Source organism: Canis lupus, chromosome 24 (genome assembly GCF_011100685.1).
Source record: "Canis lupus familiaris isolate Mischka breed German Shepherd chromosome 24, alternate assembly UU_Cfam_GSD_1.0, whole genome shotgun sequence".
NCBI lineage: Eukaryota > Metazoa > Chordata > Mammalia > Carnivora > Canidae > Canis > Canis lupus.
The window spans coordinates 17,830,196-17,855,373 of NC_049245.1; the positions used below are offsets into that span (position 1 = coordinate 17,830,196).

Sequence of the window (25,178 nt, forward strand, 5' to 3'; positions counted from 1 at the left end):
GGAAGCCTGGAAGGTAGGAAAAGAAGGAAAACCTCAGAGGGGGACATGGAGACTAAGCTGTCCCTCACACTCAACTGAGGAACTTCAGAAGGGAAGGCTGTAAGGCCTCCTGCAGGCTCCCAGCATCACCAAAGATTTCCATGGCCTACGAGTGGCAGAGCTGAAGGGCTAAGACCAGGAGGGTGTCTCCACAGAACACACTGCCTACCAAGGATGAGAGGCCTCTACAGGTCCTTGGAGCTGCAAAACCCTAGGCCTTGATTTTAGAGAAATCAAGGTCAATTTCTTGCCTGCCCTGTGGAATGAGAGCTGGAGGCTGCCAGGTGAATGCAAATAAACAATGTAATGCGCTGTTTCTTGCACACGCTTCTCTCCACCTTCTGGGTGGATTCCGGGTCTCATCTACCGCTGTGGTGCCAGCGTTCAGCGGAGAGGACCTGCTGCTGGAGAGACAGATGGAGGATGGGGGCGGCACGTACGGTCTTTCCGTCAAACTAATATAATGGGCATCCCTGTACCCTCGGAGATTGGGAGGCTGGGTTCTAGGACGGAGGTAGCGTCCCAGACTCTCACTTAAAAAAAAAAAAATGTTCATATACATGTCAAAGTACTAAGCAGACGAGGGAGTCCTCTCACCGCGGCAGCTCAGCGGGTGGAATCGTTCCCCCACCCCCAGGGGGCGGGGCGGAACCAGGCCGGCCACCGAGCGCCGCGCCTGCGCACTGCAGACTCTGAAGGCACGGCACCCTCAGCTGGGTGGGCGGGAGCTGCCCGGGCATCCGGGTCCCTCACCCCGCCCCCGCTGCATGAATGAGAGGCGCGGCGCCCGCCCCTCCCCCGCCGGGCCCGCCCCTCGTCGGGGGCCGCCGAGCGCAGTCCGCCGCCGCCACCTCAGCCGCGCTCGGTCCCGAGCGACGCTCGCCCTCCGCCGCCTTCCTTCTGCCGCCCGGCGCTGACGGTCCCGCACGCCCGCCGCCACAGCCGGCGCGCCCGAGTAAGTGAGGGTGCGAGGGCGGGGCGCCGGGGGCACTTGCCCCCCCACCCCCCCGCCTGAGGCTTAGGGGACCCGGCGGCTCCGGGCTTGGGATGCTGAGGAGACCGTGGGCCCGCGCCGGCCTCCCCCATTCACACTCCGGGCGTTTCGGCGGGGACGAGGAGGGGTGGGGCCGCGGCCCAGGCCGGGAGGGACGCGGAAGGGGGAGTCCACCCGGACCGGAGGCTCGGTCCCTCACAAAGGGCGGCGCGCGGCTGTCACCGGGAGGTCACAGAGGGAAGGCTCGCGGCGCCCCGCGCGCCCGTGCCCGGCGTCGGCCCCCGGGCTGGGGAGGCGAGGACGAGGATGGCGAGGCCGGCTGCCTCCGCGCTGCGGTGGAGAACGCGCCTTGGGGGGCGCGGCGTGGCAGTGTTTTCCTGGTCCCCACCTGCCCCTCCCCTTTCTTTGTGGCGTTTGTCTCGTGCCCGTTTGTCACTGAGGAGGGCTGTGGGCTGGGGTGAGACCTACCGCCTCAGCTTGCTCGTTAAAGTCAGGTGGGGGCCCCTATCAGTGGGCGGGGGGCGTGTGTGCGTCCCCACACCGGGGAATTAAGGACCCTCCTTTGTTTCCGGAGACCTAATTGTGTGTGTGTGTCCGTCCGTCCTCCCCTATGATATGACAGAATCCGAGATCATTAAAAAGGATATGAAGAAAAAGAGATATTACTTTATCAGACCTTCACCCAATTCTGTCCCTGATATTCTTTCAAACAATATTTTGTTTCTTACTGTAAAACCAGTGCGTCTTGTTGATTGAAAATGACTGTTTTTATGTGTTCGTTGGAAATTCGTATTCTCAATATATCTGTATACCTAGAACACTTTACTTTTTGGGGTTTAGGTAATATATGTGTGTGTGTGGGGGGAATACTCCAGAACATACAGGACACTGCTTTCTGGGTTTAGTTCATTGGTAATATGTCCATTTGCCCATATACACGTCTACTGAAATACTCCGATGTATCTAGGACGCTGTCTTCTCAGCTCCTCAGTAGAAGCAGATTTTGTTTCTCCGTCTCCCTGTGTTAAGAAGGTGGTCCAGCAGGTTCTCTCCACCTCCTTGCTTTTTTCTTCTGAGTGCTTTGGCAAAGGGTTTTATTGCATATTACCCTGGCATGCGTCCTTGCTTTGATCTAAATTTTCCTGTGCTCTGTTGTCTGGTTGTGTGGCCCAGCTCAATGGCTCCTCTTACAGGACTACTGGAAAACAGAACACCTTTTATCCTTGTCCTCATCCCCGAGAGAGAAGGAAGCTCTGCAGGTTCCCACAGACTTTGGTTCCAGGGGTTGGACTGCCTGAGTTTGTTGGCTTGATAAAGTTATGAAGAGTTACAGTTGATGCAGACCAATTAAAAGGAGGCATTTGTAATAGTACCAGTTATTCTGTGGTATTTCATTTGGACCTTTTTCTCTTTTTAGACCAGATTTAATTTTTTTTTAATTTTTTTTAAAGATTTTATTTATTCATGAGAGACAGAAGAGAAGCAGAGACACAGGCAGAGGGAGAAGCAGGCTCCATGCAGGGACCCCGATGTGGGACTCGATCCCGGGTCTCCAGGATCAGGCCCCGGGCCAAAGGCGGCACTAAACCGCTGAGCTACTACTGGGGCTGCCCTAGACCAGATTTTATAAGTTTTAAAATATTGTTGGTTGCATTTTCAGTTTTTTTTTTTTTTTTTTTTTTTTTTTTTACCCTTTTAATTTTGCAGTGATAGGAAATTAGCTAAACTTGTTTATAAGAAACCCATTTCCAGGGACGCCTGGATGGCTCAGCGGTTTAGCACCTACCTTTGGCCCAGGGCATGATCCTGAAGATCCGGGAAGTCCCACATCGGGCTCCCTGCATGGAGCCTGCTTCTCCCTCTGCCTGTGTCTCTGCCTCTCTCTCTCCCTCTCTGTGTCTCTCATGAATAAATAAATAAAATCTTAAAAAAAAAAAAAAAAAAAGGAACCCATTTCCAAAGTAGATTTTTATTCTGATCTTTTATTGAAAATAGTGATGGTAAAATTAAGAGGATCTTATTGGGTGATAGGAATAATTGATCCAGTTTTAAGATTCTCTTTAAGATTATTTTTTAATCACATGTATTTTAATTCCTGGTAATTTTTAGTGCAAAATGAAATCCAAACTAAGCGGTCTTCCACAGCATCTGTTTATGAATGTTCCTCTATTAAAAACATTTGCTTTTAATTTGAAGGGGAAATTTTCCATTGGCTGGATAGGAATATATTATTCTTGGTACAAGTTTTATGTTAGCATAGTCAAATTCTTTTTTTGTAAAAGTCAAAATTAGTAAAGGTGGGTTTTTCAATTTGGATAACTTTTGGTTTTATGATGTAGAATTTAAATAAAATTTTAATATCAATGAACTCAAAATAAGTTAACTTAAAAACAAGGGCTTCATTAACTAGTGTCACTAATATCGAAGCAACCCCAATACCTTATAACTGCTTGCATGAGACTTTTTTTTTTTTTACGAATTCCCTTAAAACAAACCATAAGGGGAAGTCTTAGATAAACAGTAGTATAACCGGAATAATCACTGAAACAGGCTTGCATAGTACTGCAGTATTGTGGAACTTTATTTTGCAAGAGTGACTTAGCTAGTATCAAGAAAGGAACTTAAAAACATCTTGGCCTTTTTAGTCAGCATTCTGTTAATCAAAATCTTTACCAACCCATAGTTTAGCATTTCTGTAGTATCATGTTTGAAGAAAAATTCTAAAGTAATTTCTGTATCATGAAGATAGATTAAATTAACTGCTGTCTTAGTAGTAAGTATATCCTTTATATTAGCAATACTAATATTGTTATGCCAGTGATGGTGATAGAATGCGTGGTAACACTTTGTTACTTCAAACTGCAAAATATTATTCCCCCAACAATGTCTGATAACAAAAAGTAGAGGGTTTTTTTCTGTTGAGCATTTTCAACTGTTTTTTGTGTCAAATGGCAGCTTATTCTAAAATCAATAATAATGTTATAATGTATTAAGCTATATGAAATTGCCATATTTTAAATTGGGGAGTAGTTTATTTATTTATTTATTCGGGGGGGCGGGGCAGAGACACAGGCAGAGGGAGAAGCAGGCTCCATGCAGGGAGCCCCATGTGGGACTCGATCCCCGGTCTCCAGGATCACACATCGATCGTCGGTCTCCAGGATCACACATCGGGCTGCAGGCGGCACTAAACCGCTGCGCCACCGGGGCTGCCCTAAACTGGGGAGTAGTAAAAAAAAAAAGCAACTTCAGAATGCTGAGCTACTTTCAACTCTGCAGAGAGTATATACCTTTATATTTACTTTGTTCTTAATGTATAAGCTTATTTCTTGATTTTCCATCTTTGAACATCACCTATGGACTTCTATTTTGGAAGTTGAGGACTTGGTTGTCCTACATAACCATCCTTCCATTCCCCACTCATAACTGCAGTTCCGAGTCAAATCAGTATTCAGTATTTATATGACTGTGACAATGTACCTGGTACTCGCAGATGACCCATATAGAGTACTAGTATTACATTTTCTGTCTTTTTTTTTTTAAGATTTTATTTATTTATTTATGAGAGACACAGAGAGAGAAAGGCAGAGACACAGGCAGAAGGAGAAGCAGGCTCCATGCAAGGAGCCTGATTTAGGAATCGATCCCGGACTCCGGGATCATGCCCTGAGCTGAAAGTAGACGCTCAACCGCTGAGCCACCCCGGCATCCCGCATTTTCTGTCTTGTACAACTTTTGTTTCTCTAAATTAATTACCTCTTTTGTTTTTCATTTGCTTAGTTTTCTTTGCACCAATCACTGATTCATCCTCAAATTCTGACAGAACTGATAATCTTTCAGTATTTTCAGGTAATCTGTTTTCATTTTTTTTCTGCCTATTATCTAGGACTTCCTTTGTCGTCATCTTGGGAATTCTTTTTGCCTTTCTCCTATGTTGGATCCTTTATTTCCTGAATCCTATGTCTTCCTTATTCTGTTTTACAGGGCACATATAAACTGAAATTCTTCCTGAATTCAGAAGTTGCATATCTGGAAATGTCTTCATTTAACCCTCACACTTGAATAGTGGTTAAGCTAAATATTGAATTCTAGATTGAAAAGAAGTGTCCCTCTTTTGAAGGCGCTGCTCCAATCCAAGTCTAATCCCCATTCCTATTTTTCTCCTACCCTGGAAGATTTTTAGGATCTTTCTGTTTTAGGATCTCAGTTAACACAGAGAAAGTTTCTTCAAGCAATGAAATGCAGTCACCTCTGGAATGTATAAGAAGACTATCAGATGCATTTTTAAAAATCTACCTTATAATAGTGGCAGAAGCATTCATGAACAAAAAGAAATAATTTTTTGGGGGGGGAGAAATAATATTTAAGCTTCATGACTAAATATGTCATGACTAAGTATGACAAATATATGATTTATAAGAATTTTTTGTGAGATGGTGGAGACAAATGGGGCTACGTGGGCCACTTCTTGATTGAACATTGTTAGTGACTATGACATGGATACATTTTTTTTTTTAAGCCATGATTTTTTTTTTCTATTTACAGCTGTTTTGTCTCTCATCTGGTTTTTCCATGAATGCACATAAGTGGTTGGATATTAGAGAAACTTCAGAGTCATGACCAGAAATCTGAAGTGGACTCACAGCACTATCCGGGAAAGCTATCAGATTCCTAATATTTTTTGTCTGTAACTATTTAGTAATTTCTTTCCACTCCTTAAACTCATGAGCAGCCCACACTTTCCCATGCAGATAAGCAAGCTTCATATTTCATTGAGGTTTAGAAGTGATTGGACAAGGTACCAGTCAACTTCTCATCAAATCTAGGAATCCACCTTCCTTACTGCCCATGTTTTATGTTTTCTTCCTATCAGAGGCAGCTTCCCTCCATTCTGTATTCCTCCTCATACCTAGTCAAGGACTTGACTCCTGAATTTGGCTCTCTTTTGCATCATCAGCAGCTCTCCAGGGCACCATCCATGTCAGCATACACACATGTTCTGATGTTGCCCATCTTTAAAAATAATTTTAAGGAGCACCTGAATGGCTCAGCAGGTTGCCTTTGGTTCGGGTCATGGTCCCAGGATCCTGGAATGGAGCCCCAAATCAGGCTCCCTGCTTAGTGGGAGCCTGCTTCTCCCTCTCCTTCTTCCTGCCACTCCCCCTGCTTGTGTGCACTCTCTCTCAAATAAATAAATAAATAAATAAATAAATAAATAAATACGTTTTAAAACAAATCATTTTTAAAATTACAACAAAATTAAAAACAACTTCCCCCTGACCTCCCATCCATCCCCTTTATTTACCTTTATGGTTAAATGTCTTAAAAGAGAAATACACATTTCCTTCCTGTTTCCTCTGCAAAATGTATCACTCTCTGAAATTCTGTTGTTAACTGATTTTTTTTGTGCGTCTTACCCCCACTAGAACATCAGCTCCAAGACAGCAAGGACTTCCATCTGTCCTGTTTACCTGTGTCCCTTAGAATAGCAAACAAGCACCATATCTATTCAATATATGGGCAAAAAGGGGCAAAATGGACATTTTTAATCTGGCAGAATAGCTCTTTTTAAAAATGTCTGACAAAATCAGTGTTTAATTTTTTTAATTACCACTTAAAAAGATTTCTTTATTTGAGATATAGAGAGAAAAAACATGAGCAAGCATGAATGGAGAGAGCGGCAGAGGGCAAGAATCTCAAGCAGACTCTTGCTGAGTGTGCACCCCCTGCCACCCGCATGGAGGTGCTCTATCCCAGAACCCTGAGTTCGTGTCTTGAGCCAAAATCAAGAGTCAGGCACTTAACCGACTGAGCCACCCAGGGGCCTGTAATTATACTTTTCACTAAGAGTTGAAAAAATTACAAAGACTATATTAATGATAGAATTTTTCCCTATATTACATTTCATTCTTTCATAAGTATAACAACACAGGCAGTTTTGCACTGGATTCTTGGAGCAAGACTGCTTGGAACTGAATTCCAGCTGTTGTAATTTAACCATGTGACTTTGGAGGGATTTCCTGAAGACTCTGTTTTTTCATCTGCAAGATAGAAATAATAGTACCCACATCCTATATTTGTTGTGTAGATGAAATGAAATAATATGTAAAATGCTAAAGTCAGTACTTGCAATGGGGGCAGTGAAAATTAAAAGTATAGTTATTATTTATATTAGCCTTCTCCAGTTACTAATATTCAATTTAATATTTTTGCTCAGAGTACTTCTATCTTATAAAGTCTATTGGCTATAAATGCAACTCACCTGTTTTGTTTTTTTTTCTAATCCCATGTGTTAGATTAGTAAAACGATCAGCAATTGACAAATGAACTCCCCCCCCCTTTTTTTTTAAGAGAGGGAAGTGAGGAGGGGCAGAGGGAGAGGGAGAATCCTACACAGACTCCATACTTGGCATAGAGCCCAATGTGGAGTCCAATCCTGAGATCATGACCTGAACCCAAATCAAGAGTCTGACGCTTACCTGACTGAGTGACTCAGGAATCATGACAGATGAGCACCCTGTAGCACTTCCCAACAGTTTGGTCACTTGATAAATCATTTTCATCACTTGATAAAATATTGTTAATGTCAAGCCAAGTCTTGTTCTTTATTTGGCTTGCATGGAGGAAAGATCCTTTCTTCATGTTATTCCAGATTAAGTTTTCTTATTTCTGGAAATGGAACTTTTAAAGCACCCAATATATCATTAACAGGTTTTTAATTAGCTATAAGAAAAAAAAAGCATCTGGAAGATACTGTTGTCTTCACTTGGTAATTGGCTGGTAAGATGAGTATATGTAGCAATACAAAGTTCACTTTTAGGGCCACTTGAAGGATACAGACAGGCTCTGTAGAAGTTCAGAGTAGTGAGAATCATGTCCTATAAGCCTCAAAGAGTTCTTAACAACTTTGCTACGTGTTAGACATGCTAAACATTTCTGTTTAAGCCTATTTCCTTATTATTTGGCTTGATCTTTGTTTTGAAAGTTTGCTTAATAATCATGGGAATAGTTTAGATTTTAAGGTAGATAATACACAATCTAAAATTGAGAGCAACTTTTAACTTTAGTAATTATTTCGTGAAGTAATTGACTTAGTTATTCTTCCTCTTTCTTTTCTTATCTAGGTAGGCAGTGGGGATTCCTCCAATTATCTGAGCATTTCAGACATCAGAGTATAGTGCTGGGTAAATTGAGGGTTCGAAAAGAATGCCAGATGGTTTGAAAGGAATTGTGAGCACTCCAACTAGTGCGGTCCATCGAAAGCCAGCTGGCTGAGTTTCCTCTGCTCTGGAGGTAGGAACCAGACACTTTGTTCCATGCCAGCTGGCCCAGGAGTAGCTGGCCAGTGGCCTTACTTTTGGTTAGCCATTCCTGGGAAAACCAGCCTGGGCCCTCCATCTGCCCTGAGAACAGTGTAATGCCAGAGAGTTGCTCTGTGCCTCCATGGTACTCCAGACAGTTGGAGCAAGCCTGAGTGGCAAGGAAAGAAAGCCACTTTTTAGATACCATTACAAGTGAACCTCACCTTAAGTTGTAAATTTTCTCTGAAAAAGTGAAATGCAACTTGAATTTTTATGCATTTAGTGTGTTTGGTATATTAGGGTTGCTTACTACTAAAGTAATTATAGTGAATGTTTTTATATTGTAAATAACCTCCATTTTACCCGCTTTCCAAGTTCCTTTTTTTGTTGACTTTGCTTAAAGGGAAGTTTGCCTTTTCTTTTCATTGTCATCTTCAAAAGTTTTGGTCATTCAGGTTAGTAAATTTTCATCCTGTCATAAAGCTTGCTTCTATATAAACTATAGGCTCCTGTGGAAGGTTAATTATGTATGTTGCCTTAAAATCTGTGTCTCATTTTGTCTGTTATTTAGGTTTTTCCAACTAGGTAGGTGTTTGGATCATTACAGTTCTTCCATTAGTAAACTTAATGTCGGAATAATTTAACTGAGAACAAAAGAAGTGCAAATATGGCATTATATAAGCATTCAGTTCATTTGATGATAATGCTTATTGAATTCTAAAAAGTAATAATTTTGCCGCAGTCAGTATGCTTTATGTTACTTTCAATTCTTTTTTCAAATTTGGAGATTGAATATCTATGTTCATTAAGTTCCTATAGGCAAACCAAAAAATTATGAACTTCTTTTTGGTTCTCTCCCAACTCTGAGCATGAGAAATTCTCAGTGGTATAAACTTCAAATAGAATCTAGGTGTCCTATCCAAATAGGCTCTTCATCGTGAACTGAAAAAGCTTGGCAGATAATGAAACACCAAAGTATGAGCTAATATAGTTTATAGGAAATGGGTGGGAAGGGAAATCGAAGTTGTAGGCTTTCATTCTTTTCCTTTAGCGCAAAAGAAATTGCAGACTTCTTCAGAAATATGCTAGAAATCTCCTGCTTGGCTATAATTAAAGTTTTTACTTAAACTTCTTGTCCCTAAAAAGAGGCCAGAATGAATTTTTGTGGGACTGAGAATGATTTTTTAAAAATCAAATAACAGTATATCAAAAGCCAGGGACAATATTATACCCGGAAAATCATCCTTCACATTAGCTTCACATGCATTGTTTATTTACTTCTTACAGCAGCCCTCAATGAATTGTTTATAGATGATAAAAGGTCAAAGAAGTATATCCTGTTCAGGTTCACAAAGTCAGGAGCTGGATTTAGAACCTGGGCTTTCATCCTCCAATCCACCACATGTCGCAGTTGGTGATGTAAGCTTCACAGGAATATAGCTCTTTCTTAATCAGATGCTATCTATCCTGCACTGGCACTTTCAGAAGACTATTGATAAAGGAAATTCAGAGACTGTTGCAGAAAATAGAATCAATAGAGATTTGGGGAGGCTCTACATATTTTTAAATCTTCTCTGATGCTCTTAAAATAATTAGCCATTGCAGAACAACTGCAATAAACAAAAAATGAAGTAAATAAAAATAATTTCCTATATAGTATCCTAGTGTTGTCACAACATATTACAGCAAAATTGGTGGCCTGTGACAACAGAAATTTATTCTTTCACAGTTCTGGCGGCCAGAAGTCTGAAATCAAAGTGTCAGCAAGGCTGCTGCATTACCTCCAAAGACTGCAGGATAGAATCCTTCCTTCTTCCAGCTTTTGGTGGAACACATTCTTTGGTTTGTGGTTACATAATTCTAATCTCTGCTTCTCTCTTCAAATAGCCTTTTCTTCTTTCTCCTGTAAAGACACTGTCATTGGAGTTTGGGTCCACCGAGATAATCCAAAATGATCTCATCTCCAGACTCGTAACTTAATTATATCTGCAAAGACCCTTTTTCCAGATATGGTCATATTCACAGGTTCTTCAGGTAAAGATGTGGACATACCTTTTGGAGGGCCACCATTAAGCCCACTACCAGGAGTAAGAACTTCTTTGGTAATAATTTTCATTTCCACTGCTGTATCACACAGAATCCCAGATTAGACAAGCTTTTGGTATAGACCATGATACAAAATGGGGAAAGATATTGGAAGTATAGGTTAGAAGACAAGTTTAGAGGAAGGTTTAGGGAATCAAGGAAGATTTCATGAAAGTTGTATTGCTAATGACAGATCATGAAGAATAGAATTGTGATAGCCTGGAATGTGCAGATAGTGGAAATACCCAGAACAAAGATAGTGAGGCATATTCAGGGAACCGTAACTAATGCATTTGACTAAAGTGTGGTGCTTAGAGAAATAGTAACGAATGAGGTTGAAAAGTCTGAGCTAATTCACAGGAGGCCTTTAGTGTTGAGTTGAGGAATTTGTACTTTGTTTAGAGTTGCTTGTCCAGAACACTGTATTACAATGGTTTCTTTTCTGTTTTTAAGATTTTATTTATTTATTCATGAGAGACACAGAGAGGCAGAGACATAGGCAGAGGGAGAAGCGGGGTCCCTGTGGGAAGCCTGATGCGGGACTCGATCCCAGAACTTAGGGATCACAACCTGAGCAGAAAGCAGACCCTCAACCACAGAGCCACCCAGGCATCCCTATATTACAAAGGTTTCTAATAGGGGCCTTCTGAGCTATGATAAAACTTTTGGGAAAAAAATTACATTTTTCTTTCTATAAAAAGATTTTCAGAGGGATTCATAACGCTAAATATAGGTTGAGAACCATTGTTGTATTAGAAATGAAGCGTTTTATGCTTTGAAGGTGTTTCTGGGACATTATTGATTTTCTGTTTGGTTTGCCTTGAACTACTTGGAAGATAATAAAATAGAACTCCAAAGAGCCTTAGTCAGCACTGCAGTGGAATATGTGATGAATGTTGCATACTAAAAGTTAAAATACTATTTCAGGAGAGATGTGAAGTAGGTCCAGGGTTCTTAGGAAAGTGATCAAATGATTACACAAAAGGAAAAATTCACAACATTCAGTTCAAAATGCAGCTGCGACTTCTGTTTTGTGTCTCAATTTTCTCTATTTCAATTCACTACCATTTAGAACTCCAGAATTACATAAAAGCATGACACAATTCTGAGGAGAGGAAACCAACAGCTGCGTTCTTAAAAGTTTTTATTTTTTTAATGTATTCTATAAAACTGCTTGTTCTCTGCTGTGGGTTTTCAGTGGAATAATCTACTTCAGGAATAAAACAATATATTACATAGCTGTTTGAATGTCTTTGTCCATTTAGTTTGCTATAACAAAATACCCTAGCCTTGGTGTCTTATAAACAACAGAAATTTCTCACAGCCCTGAATACTGAAAAGTTCAAGATCAAGGCACCAGCAGATTCAGTGTGTAGTGAGAACCCACTTCCTACTGCATAAATTGTACTTTTCACTATCTTTTTGCTTTGTCATCGTGTAGTAGATAAGGGTAAGGGAGCTATCTGGGCCTCTTTTATAAGGGCACTAATCCGAATCATGAGAGCTTCATCCTCAGATACCATCACATTGGGGATTAGGTTTCAATATATGAATTGAGGGTTGGGAGATACAAGCATTCAATCTATAGCACTGACCATATGATACAGGGAGAAAATCAGTGTTTTTCTATATAACTCAATTTCTAAATTATCAACTACCATTGATTTTTTTTTTATTGATCCATTTATTTTCTCCTTTAGATTAGTATTACTTGATAGGTTTACCTGTACTGTTGTTATTCAGGCTTCTCTGCTAGTGAGATTCTTCTTTTTCATTTATTTATTATAAAAAGTTATAAATACACTGAAAAATAGATAGTACAACACACTTCCATATGCCCATCACTTAGGTGTTCAACTGTTATCATGGTTTTGCCACATTGGTTTCATTTATCCTATTTTCTTTCACCTTCATTTGCTAAGGTATTTTAAAGCAAATCTCTAGCATTTCAGTATAGGTATCCTGATATATTTCTAAATGCATCTCTAAAAAGAAAATAAAGATATTATAGAACCAAAATGCCATTCTCACACCTAAAATTAACATTTATTCCCTGGTGTCATCTATTAGACCGAATTCAGGTTTGCTTCATTGTCTCAAGAATATCTTGTTTTAGGGATGTCTTATGCACACCAGGATTCAAAGTTTCTGAACCATATTTGATCATTTTGTCTCTCATGTCTAATATGATCTAGGGCAGTTCCTCTTCTCATCCTCTCTCCCCACCTTTTTAGATGTGTCATGGACTAGTTATAGGAACTGGGTCATTTGCCCTATGAATTTCTCACATTTGAGATTTGTCTGTTTTGTCTTGGTGTCAGTGTGTTGATGATCTATTCCCTGTATTTCTTACAAATGGAAGTTAGCTCTAGGGGCCTGACTAAAATCAGACCTCAGTGTTTTGGCAAGAATGTTTAGGAGGTGGCTAATATTATATCATATCCAGAGGCCTGCTGTATCTGGCTATGCCACTTGTAATGCTACAAGACCCCACTGATGGTCATGTCAGTATCAAATATTCCATCCATTGTGGCAGAATGGTGAAATTGTTATCTCTTCCACATTTATTAACAGGAATTCTGTAAGGAAGACTACCTCATCAAGTACGGCCGTTTGAGGTTACTCTGAAATATGCTTTGTGTGAGAGACTGTCAAGTACTTTCATAATATCATGTTCTTGGTAAAAGATAGTGAGTTGGAATCAGAATAAAAAGAATTGAGAATCTTTCGTTTTAATGAATTTTACAATGAAATTCTGAGTTCTATAGCAAAATGTGAATGAGTGCTTTTCTTTTACAATTAAGAATATGGACCCCAGTTCTCTGAAAGTTAAAGGTTGTATATGTGAAAGCCTGTTACAGACTAGAATCAAGTAGTGGAGAGGAAAGAGTATTAGATTAGGATTTAAAAATCAGGGGATTTCTAGAGTCAATTTGGCCCAGCTCCTGAATGTCTAAATCCATCCATCCTTTATAGGCTGAGTATTTTGTGTAAATTTCCCTAAAATATTGTCAGTGTTTTCATGAAATTGGATGTAGACTAAAGAAATCAAAGTTGTATGTTATAGTACAACTTAATGCTTAAATATCTTTAAAGACAGAATTCTTTATTGAATATCATTCTTTTTATTTAAATTGTACTTTATGGGAGTCTGTTGATCAGCAAGTCTCATAATACCTCGTTTAAATTTCATGTCTTCATGTTCTCATAGAGTAGAACTACTGAATCAAATAGTACTGAAAAATGGCATATTTATTTGTCCTGTTCCATTTTACCTTAAGCCAGATCGTTTTCATTCATCTTCTGAATTTGTTTGTTGTGGGGAAAGTAACCTTGATATCAAATAAAAATTAAAGGGATGCCTGAGTGGCTCAGTTGGTTAAGTGTCTGACTTCGGCTCAGGTCATAATCTCAGGGTCCTGGGATCCAGCCCTGCGTAGAGCCCCATGCGGAGCCCAGCCTTGGGCTCCAGGGTCAGCAGGGAGTCTGCTTTTCCCTTGATCTCTGCCCCTTCCCCCAACCCATGCACTCTCACTCTGTCTCAAATAAATAAATAAAATATTTTAAAAAATGAAAATAAGCCAATGTTCTTAGTTTAGTGACCATCTCTAGAGAGCCTCTAATGTTATTTAAGACGTTTAAAAGTTTATGCTAGTATGATTTCTCATAGGCAAACCCTTGCTATGGTTATACTGTGTATTTTTAAATAATAATACTGTGGGTCTTTTCTGAAAGACAGAGAATGCTGTTATAAAAGGATACCTCAGGGGATCCCTAGGTGGCGCAGTGGTTTGGCGCCTGCCTTTGGCCTAGGGCGTGATCCTGGAGACCAGGGATCAAATCCCACGTCGGGCTCCCGGTGCATGGAGCCTGCTTCTCCCTCTGCCTGTGTCTCTGCCTCTCTCTCTCTCTCTCTCTCTCTCTCTATCATAAATAAATTTTAAAAAATTTAAAATAAATAAATAAATAAATAAAAGGATACCTCAAAAGACCATAGATAAAATCAGTATGCTTATTTTTAGTCAGTTGAGCTAAGATTCAAAGCTAATTACTCATCAGGTCTCTAAAATGATTTTAGTATTGAAAATTACATTTTCCCCAGGTTTTAGCATCAAAACAAACCAAGAAACAAAAACAAGAAAAATCCATTGCATTTTCCTACCTGTAGAACAGATGCTTTTGGAACACCTGTTCCAAAGAAAGGTTCTTCCTACTCTCTTTAAGTTGTATTTGCTGAGTAATAGGGTTACTATTTCACTATTTGGATGAAGATAGTGCTATTTTTTATTTAATTTTTTTTTAAAGAGCTCTCTAGGCAATTGTGTTTCAGCTGTTGCCTCCTCACCTTCATTTAATGCAGCCAGAAGACCCTGGGCTTGGACCCCACCATGCACCCTTTGTCCTGTTCCCTTGCTTGTTAAATGCTGTGTGTGCTAGAAAGTCGTGGAGCACTGAATTAGTGGGGTTGAAACTCTGCTCTTTGAAGGCCACAAAGCTAGTATATTCTCCTTCCTCCCTCTGCCGGACACAGAATGATTTTTGTCTTTTAAGGAATTTCAATTATTTCACCCAGTATGCTGCTTGGATTTACCATCTTACCTTTATTCAGGTCAATAAATGCCTATTGAGTATCTTTTAAGTACCAGGTATTGTTCATTCTGAATTTATAGAAGTTTCATATCTTATGGTAAGAAACTCTTATTGAATAACTTCAGTACATTTAATGAAGTTAAGGTAAAGTTCAGTTCTGAATTTATTAGATTTGAGGTTGTAACTCTAATGTTTTTTTCTGACATTTTAAATATGATCTAACTTAGAAGTTCCTATAAAGCAAATGAAAACTGGCTCCTTATAAGGAATTTCAGTACTTTCTGCAGGCTAAGATAACTAACCACAAATGCAGTGAAATCAGTGGACCTGCATTTAGATTTTATTCAGACTAACTTTCCAACTCTCAAAAACCCAAGCATGTATTTTTTGCATAGTTAGTTCCAAGTTTATTTTCATAAAGTCAAAAAAGGCATGTGATATTTAAGTTTTGGCCCTACTATTTGTTAACTGTGTGGCTTTGGTGAATCACTACCTCTCTTAGCCTCAGATGGAGGTAATTATGATGGAATGCTTCAGAATTATTAAATTTATAGCTGAATTCAGAGATATTGTGAGTATAGTCTATCTCCTTTAATAAAGTGCTCTCCCAATGATTTTTGTTATTAGACAAGGGATGGGACATGGAAAGAGTGAACACAAGACCAAACAATCTTTGCTACATCTCAATTCCCTCCTTTACATAAGGATGGAACCAGTTATGCTGCATTTTAGCCTGGCTACTGAACTGTGGCTGGTTAGAGGTTCCATTCCAGTGGTGGTCAGATGATATTAAAAAAAAAAAAAAAAAAAAAGTTGTTACTACTTAACTGCTCTACATACTTTCTTAACTTTTTAGGAGACTCTGGATACATCTTTTCTGATGGTTAAGTCGGCTGTCTCTGCCCCACCCCCCTTTTAAAACAGCTTTTACAAGACATTTATAGCCCATATATTTAAAGTGTATAATGCAGTGGCTTTTGGTATATTCAGAGTTAGGCATTCATTACCACAATCACTTTTTTTAGAATATTTTCATTATTACCCAAAAAGAAACCCTTCACCTTAAGCCATCACTCCTCAATCCTGCCACCATCACCCCCCCCCCCCCCCCCCCATTCTCCACCCTAAGCAGTCACTAATCTACTCTTTCAGTCTCTATAGACTTGCCTATTCTGGGCTTTCATATGAAAAGAATCCAGCAAGGGACTCCTGGGTGGCTCAGTGGCTAAGCCTCTGCCTTCAGTGTGATCCTGGAATTCCAGGATCAATTCCTGCATCAGGCTTCTTGCAGGGAGCCTGCTTCTTCCTCTGCCTGTGTCACTGCACCTCTCTCTCTCCGTCTCTCATGAATAAATAAATAAAAATCTTAAAAAAAAAAAAAAAGAATCAGACAATATGTAGTCCTTTGTGATTGGCTTTGTTCTACCTACCATGATATTTTCAAGGTCTATCTATGTTTCTCTTTTATAATGAAGAGATATTAAAGTTCCTAGCAGCATACTGACCTATCCTGTGGGAAGAAGAGATTAAATGATTTTTTTTTTAATAAAGTTGATTCATATTCCAGGACTGGTTGTCAGTCACAAATGATGAAAAAAGCACTGTAAATAGTTACTGTAGCTGCAAACCAAAGAATGGTGTTCTAACACTGAATGTGGAAAAGATTCATGTCTCAGCATTCTTTTTAGCTGCATTTGTGTATGTGAATAATGTCATAATTATTGGTACATCATTCAGTATGGATAATAAGATAATAATAACTCTGTGGGACTAATGTAACTAAAACGGTTGCACCACTGTTGTTTTTATTGGCTATTTTCCTCTTGTAACTAATTTTCCTGCTAAATATTCTGCATAATTCAGACATTATTATAAAATGTCTGTGGGTACATGCTAATGTGTTTTTTTTTAAGAGTTTATTTATTCATGAGAGACAGAGAGAGAGGCACAGGCAGAGGGAGGAGCAGGCACCATGCAGGGAGCTGATGGGGGACTCCATCCCAGGTCTTCAGGATCACACCCTGGGCGGAAGGCGACGCTAAACCGCTGAGCCACCCAGGCTGCCCCTAATGTTTATTTTTATGTGAGCTTGATGAGCTAAAGCTTAGGTGTTTTATTTGGGGATAACCAATGATTATTTGTATAAATGTTGGAAGCAGGATGCACAGAAATATAATCTTCAGAGCATATTCCCTCCAATTTTGTGGATGTAGTTTAAAAAGCAGGGTGGTGGTGGGGGAAATAGCCTTTTGACTTTGAAAAACCCAGCCTCTCTGTGCCTCAGGTTCTTCCTCTGTAAAGTAGAGCAGTTGGACTATGATAATTAGTACTGATGATCTTTAACTCTGTGGCTCTCTGAAGGTAATTGGCAAAAGTATTACTGATGGTCCTAGAATACTTCCTACATTGCATCAAGATGTTAGCATTGTAATGCAGATTTCCTGTGCTCTAATTAGTTGTCTAATGTGGTGTCATGACAGAAGGCTAATGATTTGTCTTAGCAAAAATCATATTTTTCTGTACTAGAATTAGAAGCCATGGTCTATTATTCCAAATGGTCTGTTAATACAAAATAATTTAAAATAACACTTACCTAGAACATCTGTATATTAGATAAATTGGTTCAGCTATGAGTGGCAAAAAACCCAAAACAACAAAGTGGCTTAAAACATTAAATTATATTTCTCACTCATGTAAAAGTTAGCATAAGTCTGGTATGGAGCTTCATGGCATCAGGGACCTCTTACCAATTGTCCCTTTTTCCTTTTTGGCACTCTACCCTCTCTCTTGGGTGTAAACCATATTCTTACTGAGCAAGGTGGTGGCATCTGCATTACAGGAAGCAGGATGGAGAAAGGGATGAAGCAGAAAATAGAAGGTACCTTCAGTGCCCTGTAAGCATGATTTCCATATATTTCCATGTAAATCCATGAGACAGGTGGCCATGAGTAGCTTCTAGGAAAGCTAGGAAGTATGGCCATGTGTCTATTTTATTCCAAATTCTACCTACCATGGAAGAAAGGGAGAAAAGATATTGGGAGGTGGGGAGTCTGCTAGTCTGGTTAATGATTAACAAAGGGAAAACTAAGGGGCATTTGCCATTGTATCTTTCCACCAAAGAAGTGTTTTATATTTCTGTACATGATCCTGGTTCTTAAAATGAAAATGTCATTTTACAGGTGAAGAGCTGACAATGTAATGGGAACATCTCAAGAATATATGATTCTCTTTTCTGTAATTGAGTTAATGTACAGAATCTTTCAAGAGAGGACTGCTAGATATATTTCATAGTTTGAATTCATGAACTGATATTATGATTTATGAGCTAGCCTCTTGTGAGTTTGGTTAGTATGGATTTTTCCCACTGAGCCCAGTAGCCCCTAAGAAAACTGATCAAACAGAAAGTAGACCTAACCCTAAATATACAGTGACTTTACTTACTTTTACAGGGCAGGAACATATGCCCTGTAAGACTTCATCTGACCTGAGCCACCCATCTCTTATCCTTGATCTTGAAGGGGGAAAAAATTACAAACTTGTAAATGTCTTTACTATATCCATATACAAAGTCAAAATAATAGTATTTTGCATGATGAAGATTAGTAGTGGTCTTATAAAATGTTTTTATATAGGAAAGAACTTCCAGGGCTAATGATATTGCAAGTCTTGACTCTTAAAAACTCATTTTGAGAGAATTATTCACTGTTCTGGAATGGTTGTGACCTTTTCAGAATTTTTAAAAATCCAAAATCAGCAGAACCAGACTCACCCCCAGAATATTGAACTAACATGTTTCATTTGTGCCATTATCTCAGCTGTTCCATAGTCTGCCTGAAATCAACCTAACGATGAAGTCTTCTCATATCTGTCCTAAAAGAACAAAGTGATCCCAGTAAACAAAGGAGAGACTTTGAGGCCATGCATAGGACCATAATATCTGGGATCCCTGGGTGGCGCAGCGGTTTGGCGCCTGCCTTTGGCCCAGGGCGCGATCCTGGAGACCCGGGATCGAGTCCCACATCGGGCTCCCGGTGCATGGGGCCTGCTTCTCCCTCTGCCTATGTCTCTGCCTCTCTTTCTCTCTCTGTGACTATCATTAATAAATAAAAATTAAAAAAAGGACCATAATATCTAGAAACTTAAGGTAATTATCACCAGTGTCAAAGAACCAGGCAGCCTGAATACTTTGCTGGTTTCATAACTATTTGGGATTTGCTGAGTTAGTTGTGAGCATCTTAGATGCTATTTTATGACTGTAGAATTCTACAAAATTAAGATCTAAAAACTGATAGGCTTTTCATTTACACAGATTAGACATCTAGAAGCAGTTGTTGAAGATATGTAGCTAAACAAATTCAGAATTCCCTACTCCAAATCACTTTAGAAAGCAGTCCACTCATGGCTCAGGCTCAAAGATTTGGGTTGAAACAAAGTGGCGCAGGAAATTGTAGCCTAGGCTCAAATTGTCCTTGATGCAAGAAACCTCAGACACCAACTCAATGCTAACCTCACACCACAGAACTAGAGAAGATCTTGATAATGCTGATGAACACTCTGTACCAGGTACACTTTCCAGAGACAGATGTTGTTAACTTACCACATGAGGAAATTGAGACTTGCCTGCAGTCCTAGCGAGGGGAGTAGCTAAAGTTGACTCTACACTTAATGCCTCTTCTTATGGCATCATCCATAGAGCTTACTTATTGTGATGGAGCCCTCTGATTTACCATCATTTCCTGGCTGGTGAATTTCTAAACCACATATATATTGCTTTCTCTTATTTTTAAGGTTGTACAATAACAGACTCTTCAAACAGAATCTTTTTCATTTGTTAGCTTGTTCCTGTTTTATCACTCTAGAAGTGCTTGTGGTTTATTTAACTTTTTTAGGTTTTAGTACATATAATTTATGCCTTGTAACTTTTCTTCTTCAGAGATTCATAGTTCATGTAAAAATTCTGAAAAACCATTACCTTTACTGGGTAATTGAGAATTCCCCATTAAATTTCTGGAATTAATGTGCTCAAAGAACTCTCAAGAATAGGAGGTAACCTGTAAAGGTTTATAGAGAACCTTCTTGCCATGTATCCCAAAGTAACTTGGATAGGGTCTAGAGACTGCACTTTCTCAGTGGTTCAGGGTTTGAATTAGATCACCCACCACTCAGCCACTTTTATGCTACAATTTACAAAAGGGGTCCCATATATAAAGGAAATTATATATATATATATATAAAGGAAATTAGTGCCTTCTAATAACCTTTTGTATACTTGAATGTAATTATTAAGTTAACTTACCTATAGACTGAACAAAATCACATCCTTTAATTTAAAAACAAATTTATCTTTCATGACTGCTCCGTTAAACAGAGTTGTATTGATTTCTGTCTGGTACTCTGTGTTTTTCCAGGGTATTATAATTGTTGATAAATTTTCTGTGGGCAAATGCTTTAAATACAACTGGCTTCTCCAGAAGATGTTTACCCAACATTCCCCTTTATTTAAAGACTGACTCTTTTTCTGTCTTTAGGGCCACTCTTGCTCCTTATTTCAGGATATTTTCTTGGTTATTGCATACACTCAGCAATTCCCAAGGCAAGTTTTCAATATTCAGTGCTGTTTCCAGAAATGCCATGACATTTTCAGAATAAAATAAGCTTTGATTAATTTTAATTTAAAAAAAAAACAGTTCTTTGTCACAGATTGGAGAAGACTAAAGAGACATAACTAAATGTGACATAAGATCTTGGATTGGATCCAAGAAAAGAAAAAGAACATCAATAGAAAAACTAGTGACATTTGAATCTGCAGTTTAGTTAATAGTATTGTACCAGTGTTGATTTCCTGTCCTTATACCATGGTTGTGTAAGAATTTAACTATAGAGGAAGCTAGATGAAGAGTTTATGGTAACTTGTGCAACTTTTCTGTAAATCTAAAGTTATTTCAAAATCAAAAGTTTAAATATATATATATATATTTTTTTTTTTTTTCCACAGTTCCAAATTGGCAATTCTGGTGTTCGCCTTTCTTGAGTTTCTCTCAAAGGCACTGACAGTGACCCAGGATGTATCAGCATACTGACTGCCCAAATGAGCTTGTCATAGAAATCATTTTATTTGTGCATGCATTCAAACACTAATAGTCAGATACAAGCTTAGTAAGGTCTGTGGAAGGCAGCAAAATCTCATGGGATTCAGATAGGAGTTTCAGTCCCTCTTCCACCACTCAGTGGTTTCAGTTGGGAGTTAACTGGACTTTTTAAGTCTTAATTCCATCATCTGAATACAGAGTATAATACCCACCCCACAGTGATTTTAAGGATTAAATAAAATTTATGTAAATGCTACCCATAAACTCTAAAACACTATGCAAAATGCTTATTTTGGTTCATATCCTAAAGAATTGTTTGAAGAAAAAGGATTCTCCAGTTTCAGTAATTTTTGAGGTGATTTTTTTCCTAGATTAATTGTATTGCAGCACTGAGTGCAATCAAAATCCATAGGAGTTAACATTTATAATTGTGCTAATAATATTTTGAATCTTTTTCATTAACAATCATTTTGAGGGCAGCCCCGGTGGTGCAGCAGTTTAGCGCCACCTGCAGCCAGAGGAGTGATCCTGGAGACCCCTGAGTCACATCAGGGTCCCTGCATGGAGCGTGCTTCTCCCTCTGCCTGTGTCTCTGCCTCTCTCTCTGTCTCAATAAATAAATAAATAAATAAATAAATAAATAAATAAATAAAATCTTAAATATATATATATGAAACATTAAAAAAACAATAATTTGAGCTTGAACCAATATGATTAAGAAACATGAAGCAGTAAACTGAATATTATATATAGTCTATTTAACATAGAGATTTACATGCACATTATTTTTTCTTATTTAAGCCAATGTCTAGCCCTTTTGCTTTAGAAGTCATAACACTAAGAAAAGAATTTCAAATATGAAAGCTCCAAATTTGTTGATTTTTCCTGAAATTTAAAGTAAAAGCCATCAATGGAATCTATGTAGCTATTTTCAAGAAAGACCCTAGAAAGTTAAAATGTTCAGTCTACTAATTATATGAGACTTGTAATCCTGTAGTTTGTTTCCAAAAGTTATTCTATAATAAATTGGAAAAAAGGAGCTCAGTCAGAATATTTAAGTAGTGCTGCCAACTGTCTGTGGTAAAATTTTATTTTTTAATTTTATATCTGAGGGGTGTAAAGTTGGTTCTAGTCCATATTTTAGATGGTTAAATGCTCTGATTCAGTGTCTGGTGGAAGGCTGCTGTGTCACTTCAATCATATGTTAATTCTTCTTGCTGTGTCTGTCTCCTGATTTAGTTGCTTCACTAAAGCAGCCTCACATAGATCAACCAGGTTCTTTTTAAAAAAAAATCCCAATCTAAAGCCAAGACCAAAAGATCAAAGCAATAGAAGATCTTCTAGTGAAGTCAAAGCTGCTCATCAGTAGTCCCCAAGTGCTTACCTTTGAATAAGAGAAAAATGAAAACGATGAATTGTTACTGAATTGGTAAAATAAAGTAAAATCCTCAAGGAATGCATTTTCCAATTCAGTAAAAAGTAGTTTATTAGGAACAAATGGAGACTTCCTTAATATATGGTGTCAATGTGTCTGTCTCTGTGTCTCATGCTATGAACATTCTATTTATTGATAAACAGCAATCTCCTAAGATTACAAATAAGACAACAATATCCATTGTATTTTTAACATTGTTCTAGAAATATTAGACAACTCAGAGAAGAAATATATTTACTTGTAAAGGAAGAATTAAGATCATCATTAAAAAATTAAGCAAATGTCGATTTAAGATGGGTAGCTATAGGATATTTATCTAATAAATCTTGTGGAAAATTTTCCTCACCATGTCTATCCAGATAAGGCCAAGATTTTAAACAGGTCCTTGAAATAATAATCAAATTTGAAAAATCCTTACAAATCGTTACAAATAAACACAGGGAACCTTTTTCTATCTCCATTTACAATTAAATTTCTTTTTTATTCTCTTATAATAAGTAATATGTTCACATATTATAAAATACAAAAGGTATTTTAAATAGCTATTCAGTGAAAAATCAGTCTTCCAGCCCTGTCAGAAATAGTCACTGATACCAGTTTTTTATGAATATCCTTCTAAGAGACATGTTTGACATATACAAAGCTAGCTTCTCAATCTTTTTACATTTATGGTAATGTACCACATAAACATTTTTATACCTTGTTTTTATTTTGTTTACTTAGTGATATTATCATGAAATGATGACAGATCAGCACAATCTACATTTTTAAAATCTTTTAGGGGCACCTGAGTGGCTCAGTGGTTGAGGATCTTCCTTTGGCTCAGGTCATGATCCCAGAGTCCTGGGATCAAGTTCCGCATCAGGCTCCCCGCAGGGAACTCGCTTCTCCCTTTGCTTGTGTCTCTGCTTCTCTCTATGTGTCTCTCATGAGTAAATAAATAAAATCTTTTTTTTAATAAATAAAATCTTAATAAATCTTTTTTTAAAGCTTTTTAAAAAATCATCTGGTGCTCATCATGACAAGTGCACTCTTTAATCCCCATCACTTATTGCATCCATGCCCCCACACACCTCTCTTCTCATAGTGGTCAGTTTGTTCTCTATAGTTAAGAGTCTGTTTCTTGGTTTGCCTCTTTTTTTCCCCTTTGTTCATTTGTTTCTTCAATTCTACATATGAATCACTGACCTTCACCTCCGAAACAATAATATGTTATATGTTAATTAACTGAATTTAAATTAAAAGTTTTTTAAATTCCACATGAGTGAAATCATATGGTATTTGTCTTTCTCTAACTGGCTTATTTTGCTTAGTGTTATATTCTTTAGCTCCATCCATGTTGTAAATGGCAAGATTTCATTTTTTATGACTAATATTCCATTGTATATTTATACATCATCTTTATTCATCAATCAATGGACACTTGGGCTGCTTCCAAATTTTGACTATTGTAAATAATGCTGCAATAAACATAGGGGTGCATGTCTCCCTTTGAATTGGTGTCTTTGTATTCTTTGGGTAAGTACCCAGTGGTGTGATTGCTGGATTGTAGGGTAGTTCTATTTTTAACTTTTTGAGGAACCTCCAGAGGCTTTCTAGAGTGGCTGCTCCAGTTTGCATTCCCACCAACAGAGCAGTAGGGTTCCTTTTTCTCCACATTCTCCCCAACACCTGTTGTTTCCTGTGTTGTTGATTTTAGCTGTTCTGACAGGTGTAAGGTGATGAGAGCTCATTGTAGTTTTGATTTGCATTTCCCTAGTGATAAGTAATAGTGAGCATCTTTTCATGTGTCTATTGGCCATCTGTATGTCTTTGGAGAAATATCTGTTCATGTCTTCTGGTCATTTTTAATTGGATTATTTTTTGGGTATTGAGTTTTAGAAGTTCTTTATATATTTTGGATACTAACCCTTTATTGGATATATTATTTGTAAATACCTTCTTCCATTCCATAGGTTGCCTTTTAGTTTTGTTGATTGTTTCCTTCTCTGTGCAGAAGCTTTTCAAAATTTTGGTATAGTCCCAATAGTTATTTTTGCTTTTGTTTCCCTTGCCTCAGGAGACATATCTAGAAAAAAATTGCTACAACTGATGTCAAAGAAGTTACTGCCCATGTTCATTTCTAGGATTTTAATAGCTTCAGGTCTCACATTTTGGTATTTAATCCATTTCAAATTTATTTTTTTATATGTTGCTGTCCAGTTTTCCCAACACCATTTTTTAAAGATTTTTTATTTATTTATTCATAGAGACAGAGAGAGAGACAGAGAGAGAGAGAGGCAGAGATACAGGCAGAGGGAGAAGCAGGCACCACGCAGAGAGCCTGACGTGGGACTCCATCCAGGGTCTCTAGGATCACGCCTGGGGCTGCAGGCGGCGCTAAACCGCTGCGCCACCGGGGCTGCCCAACACCATGTTTTTTGTTCTGTTTTGTTTTTTAAAGATTTTATTTATTTATTCATGAGACACAGAGAAGGAGAGGGAGAAGCAGGCTCCATGCAGGGAGCCTGATGTGGGACTCGATCCCAGGACTCCAAGATCACGCCCTGGGCTAAAGGCAGGCACTTAACCACTGAGCCATCCAGGTGTCCCTTGCAACACCATTTTTTGAAGAGACTGTTTCCCATTGGATATTCCTCCTGCTT

General features: G+C 38.6%; 1 protein-coding gene across 4 annotated transcripts in view; it reads left to right on the plus strand.

The window, feature by feature from the left end:
* The first annotated feature begins 863 nt into the window (after positions 1-863).
* Positions 864-25,178, plus strand: part of RNF24 (ring finger protein 24) — an 80,713-nt gene continuing 56,398 nt past the window's right edge. For 3 of the 4 annotated variants that reach the window (XR_005377651.1, XM_038571704.1, XM_038571706.1), the window contains exon 1: positions 864-994. The gene's annotated coding sequence lies outside the window, so the exon portion shown is untranslated. The remainder of the gene's footprint in view (positions 995-25,178) is intronic. The other variant, XM_038571705.1, reaches the window with a different exon arrangement.